Source organism: Symphalangus syndactylus, chromosome 5 (assembly GCF_028878055.3).
Source record: "Symphalangus syndactylus isolate Jambi chromosome 5, NHGRI_mSymSyn1-v2.1_pri, whole genome shotgun sequence".
Taxonomy (NCBI): domain Eukaryota; kingdom Metazoa; phylum Chordata; class Mammalia; order Primates; family Hylobatidae; genus Symphalangus; species Symphalangus syndactylus.
In genome coordinates, this window is record NC_072427.2 from 129411141 (window position 1) to 129417215 (window position 6075).

Sequence of the window (6075 nt, forward strand, 5' to 3'; positions counted from 1 at the left end):
CTCCTGGCTGATCCTCTTGGCCTGGCTGCCAGCTCTGTGGCTGAACCCTCCCTTCCCCTCCTGTCCTCTCTCTCCTCCCTTAGGAGCCTCAACCACAAAATAAGCCCACCACCATCCCCTCTAAAGCAGCCTCTCTGGAATTAAGGATCCCAGGTCTCTCCATTTACATTGTCTTAGTAAGCCTGCAGGCAGAGGATGGAGGGAGGCCTTGGGAGGGTGGCTTGGATGTGCCGGGAGGACAGCAACCCCGTGCCAACTGGCCAGAAGCTGCCCAGCAGGACTGCTCTGCCCCCAGCCTAGAGTATCCTGGGAGGCACAGGCAGCCACCTTTCCACACGCGTTCATTGACAGACAGGATGACTGGGAAGCGCTGCATAGCTGGCTGCTGTCTAGGAACAGCCTCACCTGCTATCCCTGTCCCCGCCTTTGCCTCTTGCTCCCTCACCCTCATCTTGCATTCTTCCCTGTCATCCCAACTCTCAGCCTCTCTTCCTTTGTGTGGTGTTTTTTTGTTTGTTTGTTTGTTCGTTTGTTTTCTTTTAGACAGAGTTTCTCTCCTGTTGCCCAGGCTGGAGTGCAATGGCGTGATCTTGGCTCACTGCAACTTCCACCTCCCGGGTTCAAGCGATTCTCCTGCCTTAGCCTCTCAGGTAACTGGGATTACAGGCACGCCACCATGCTCGGCTAATTTTTTTGTATTTTTAGTAGAGTCGGGTTTTCCCCATGTTGGCCAGGCTGGTCTCGAACTCCTGACCTCAGGTGATCCGCCTGCTTCGGCCTCCCGAAGTGCTGGAATTATAGGCATGAGCCACCACGCCCAGCCTCCTTTGTGTCTTTAGTTTTTGTTATTTTAAGGACAGAGGGAGCCACTCTTTTTGTATTTCTTTCTCCTGTGGTTACCAAAATTATTCCTGCTCATTCTAGATGATTTGGAAAGTGGAAAAAAAAAAAAAACAAAAAAAACACTAACTAAAGAAAAATCACCAATAGCTCCCCCATCCCAGAGAAAATCTTTGCTAACATTTCTCAAGAGATCATTCTGGCTTTCAGCCTTGGGACTCTGGTGGCTGGACACACCATCCAAATTTCTTTATTTTCCCTTTTATTATGTTGTTGAAAAGTCAGCATTACAAATGGATACATCTCCATCATAGATAATTTAGAAAATTCAGAAACATGGGAAGGGAGAGCATCTTCCTGTCAGTCTGCAGGCATGTCCACTCTGCACCTGCTCCGCGGCTCTATAGTTTTGACTTCTTTCAGTCTTCCCTTCCCTTCCCCTCCTCCTATCCCTCTTTCTCTCTCTCTTCTTCCTCCTCTTCTCCCTTTTCCTGCTCTCCCTCCTCTTCTTCCCCCTCCCTCTCCTCTCTGTATTTTTTTGTTTGCCCCTAGTCCTCCTTCTCCTTCCCTTCTATTTTCTCTCTCTCTCTTTTTTTTTTTCTGAGACGGAGTCTGTCACTGTTGCCCGGGCTGGGGTGCAGTGGTGCGATCTCGGCTCACTGCAACCTCTGCCTCCCGAGTTCAAGCGATTCTCCTGCTTCAGCTTCCCAAGTAGCTGGAATTACATGTGCCTGCCACCATGCCCAGCTAATTTTATTTTATTTTGTTTTTTGTATTTTTAGTAGAGACAGGGTTCAACTATGTTGTCCAGGTTGATCTCAAACTCCTGACCTCGTGATCCGCCCTCCTTGGCCTCTCAAAGTGCTGAGATTACAGGTGTGAGCCACTGCACCTGGCCTATTTTCTCTCTTGGGGTGGCCCCCAGCCCTGCCTGCACGCAGCTGCTTGGGTCAGGAAGGCTAGGAGCCTGCATGTCCTCACTCCGCCTCGTGTGTCAGCTGCACCCATCCCCATGAGGTGCCATTGGGCATTTCCGTGGTGCCCTGTCACTGCCCCGTCATGCTGTGTTCCAGGTGGTTCCCTGCCATCAGGAGAGGGCCACCTGAGCTGCCCTTGCAGGAATGTGAAACCTCGCCTGTCTGCCAAGCACTGAGTCCTCATGTTTAGTCACTGCCCTCCTTTCCTATTCCTGGCTGTGTCACTGGAGAAGACAGCAGGCAGGCTTCCTACTGGCCTGGGAAAGACCTCTCAGGGGGATGTGGATGCTGGTAATTTCTGCCTTTCCAGCCTGCCTTTCAAATTATTTTCCCTGTCCCCAACTAAAAATTGGCTTTAAAAATTATTATACTCTGGGCCGAGTGTGGTGGCTCACGCCTGTAATCCCAGCACATTGGGAGGCTGAGGCAAGCTGATCACCTGAGGTCAGGAGTTCGAGACTAGCCCAGCCAACATGGTGAAACCCCATCTCTACTAAAAATACAAAAATTAGCTGGGCATGGTGGCGGCACCTATAATCCCAGCTACTCGGGAGGCTGAGGCAGGAGAATCTCTTGAACCCAGGAGGCAGAGTTTGCAGTGAGCTGAGATCCCACCATTGCACTCCAGCCTGAGGAACAAAAGTGAAACTCCGTCTCAAAAAGAAAAAAAAAATTATACTCTGTATCGTCCCCCAACCCCCTACCCTCCTCCTTCTCCTCCTCCTCCTCCTTCTTCGTTTTGCTTAGGCAAGCATGTCTAGCTTTCTTTTTCCACCTCAGTTGAATAAACTAGATCATCTCAAAGTTCCCTTCCAGCTGGACATCCCCCAGGGCCTGGAATGCTGGAATTCCTTCATGCCCACTGCTATGGTACCCCCTGAGACCAGCTCCTAAGCAAGTCTCCCCTGGCCTCACAACAACACAGTGAGGTTGGCCACCCAGGCCAGGCAATGTGGTGTCTGCTCCTGCAGACAAACTGTGACAAAAGAAATGTTCCACTGTGGAGCATGGAAGCAGCACCAGCCAGGCAGCACCCTTGGCTCCTGACTCCTGGTCTTCCCGTCCCCCCATGGTGTGCACAGAATCTGTCATCTTCAGGTCCTTGTGGCTGATGGTTTTGGGGTTCACAACATCCAGCATAATTGTGTGATACAAAGCAAAGAGCTCTGGACTCCCTCATGGTGTGATCCTGGTTCCCCCAGGGGTAAAATGATAACATAACGATAGGAGTGTCAGCCTGACCTTCCCTCATGGGGTTGCTGTGAGGATCAAATGAGGCAGTGTATTCTAAAGTGCTTTGTGGCCGGGCAGGGTGGCTCACTCCTGTAATCCCAGCGCTTTGGGAGGCCAAGGGAGGAGGATCACCTGAAGTCAGGAGTTAGAGATCAGCCCAGCCAACATGGTGAAACCCCATCTCTACTGAAAATACAAAAAATTAGCCAGGCATGGTGGTGTGCACCTGTAGTCCCAGCTACTCAGGAAGCTGAGGCAGGTCAATCGCTTGAACCTGAGAGGTGGAGTTTGCAGTGAGCCAAGATTGTGCCACTGCACTCTAGCCTGGGTGACAGTGAGACTCCATCTCAAGATAATAAATAAATAAATAAATAAAGTATTTGTATATATAAAGTATACATAAATAAGTATGTATATTTATTCTGCATAAAAATAAATATAAAGTATTTGTAAGCTGGAGTCATCACATTATTTAACTTCAAACTATACTACAGGGCAACAATAACCAAAACAGCATGGTACTGGTACAAAAACAGGCCTATAAACCAATGGAACAGAATAGAGAGCCCCGAAACAAGGCCCCATACCTACAACCATCTGATCTTTGACAACACTGACAAAAACAACCAATGGGGAAAGGACTCCCTATTCAGTATATGGTGCTGGGATAACTGGCTAGCCATATCCAGAAGATTGATACTGGACCCCTTCTTTACATTGTATACGGAAATCAACTCAAGATGGATTAAAGACTTAAATGTAAAACCCAAAACTATAAAAACCCTGGAAGACAATCTAGACAATACTATCCTAGACATAGTATCAGGCAAAGATTTCATGATGAAGATGCTGAAAGCAATCACAACAAAAGCAAAAACTGACAAATGGGGTCTAATTAAACTTAAATGCTTCTGTACAGCAAAAGAAACTATCAACAGAGTAAACAGACAACCTACAGAATGGGAGGAAATATTTGCAAACTATGCATCTGACGAAGATCTAATATCCAGTCTCTATAAGGAACTTAAACAAATTTACAGGAGAAAAACAACCCCATTAAAAAGTGGGCAAAAGACATGAGCAGACACTTTTCAAAAGAAAACATACATGTGGTCAACAAGCATATGAATAAAAGTTCAATATCACTGATCATTAGAAAAATGCAAATCAAAACCACCATGAGATACCATCTTATCTTACACTGGTTAGAATGGCTATTATTAAAAAGTAAAAAAAGAAAAAAAAACAGATGCTGACAAGGCTGCAGAGAAAAGGGAACACATATACACTGTTAGTGGGAGTGTAAATTAGTTCAGCCATTGTGGGAAGCAGTATGGTGATTCCTCAAAGAGCTCAAAACAGAACTACCATTTGACCGAGGAATCCCATTACTGGGTATACACCCAGAGGAATACAAATCATTCTATCATAAAGACAAATGCCTGTGAATATTCATTGCAGCACTATTCACAATAGCAAAGACATGGAATCAACCTGAATGCCCATCAATGACACATTGGATAAAGAAAATGTGGTACATACATACCATGGAATACTATGTATCCATAAAAAAGAATGAGATCATGTCTTTTGTAGGAATATGGTTGGAGCTGGAGCTCATTATCTTTAGCAAACTCTCACAGGAACAGAAAACCAAATTTCTCATGTTCTCACTTAGAAGTTGGAGCTAAATAGTGAGAGCTTATGAACACAAAGAAGGAAACAACAGACACTGGGGTCTACTTGAGGGTTGAGGGTGGGAGGAGGGAGAGGAGCAGAAAAAAGAACTATTGGGTACTAGGCTTAGTATTCAGTGGTGAAATAATCAGTACAACAAATCCCCTTGACACGAGTTTACTTATGTAACAAATCTGCACATGTACCTCCGAACCTGAAATAAAAGTTTAAAAACAATTTTTTAATTGAAGTGCTTTGTAAATTGTGACGCGCACTCACAGAGGCCCTCTACCAGTTTAATCCCTTCTCCAGGGTGACTGTCTCTGTTTCTAGGGGTGGGAAAAGAAGGGGAAAGAGGAATCCATTGGCGTCTGCCAGCTGTGGCTTCCCTGTGCAATCGTCTCTGGGGCACCTCCTCACCCTCCCTCAGACCCAGGCACCCAGCCCGTCACAGGCTCTGATTCTACAGGTAAATAAACTGTCACCTGCTCAGGGGCACAACGGAAATTCATGGCAGGGCCAGAATCAGCACCTAAGTCTCTCTGGGTCTTAGAAAGGTCTGACCCCACCTGTAAAATTAAAGAAAAAAAGGAAGTTCTGGAGGTTCTCCACCCCCACCTAGTGAGCACTGGCCTGCCCCATGCAGATGGCAGATGTGTCCTCACTTCTCTGTTCAGGTGTCCCTCCCTGTGGGCACAGCCCTGCTTCCTTCCAGACAGGAAGGTGCTCATCAACTCTGCTTAGCCTCCCTTTCTCTCCCTGTCCCCTCCCCTGAGCTGAGGGACAAGCTGCTCTATCAGAGCTGTCTCCCTCTCCCCAGCACCCTCACCCACACACCCTCTGACTAATGGCTCACAGAAATCGAATGAGGGGCTGAACCTATAAACCACCTCTCTAGGCCCAGAGCCCAGGTCTTATTCAGCCCTAGGGTCCAGGCAGAGGAGCTGGCCGGGGTTTTCCTGGCCCTATGAATGGGCTTCATGCCCCTGCGGTGCTTCCGCCTCCTCTCTTGTCCAGTGGCTACCTTAAACAATCCTTCTCTAAGTGCTCCTGACCATGTGAGGTCCTTTGGGGGTGGCCCAGGGCCTCCACCATGGGTGTGAGTTCCCTGCCTTCTCCTCAAGGATGGGGCGTGGGCAAAGCTGCCAAGAGTTCAGCCACTCAGGCTGGCACAACTCAAGGGACTTTACTCAGAGTGACTGCCTGATTGCTCCAAAATCCTCTCAACTGTTCCCAGATGCTTCGGGCTGGCCTGGGCACCACAAAATATACCGGAGTCCAGCTGGCCATTGGGCACTTTCTCCTTTGGCCACCACAGTTACCCTAGCTGCACTTACCTTCCTGTTCC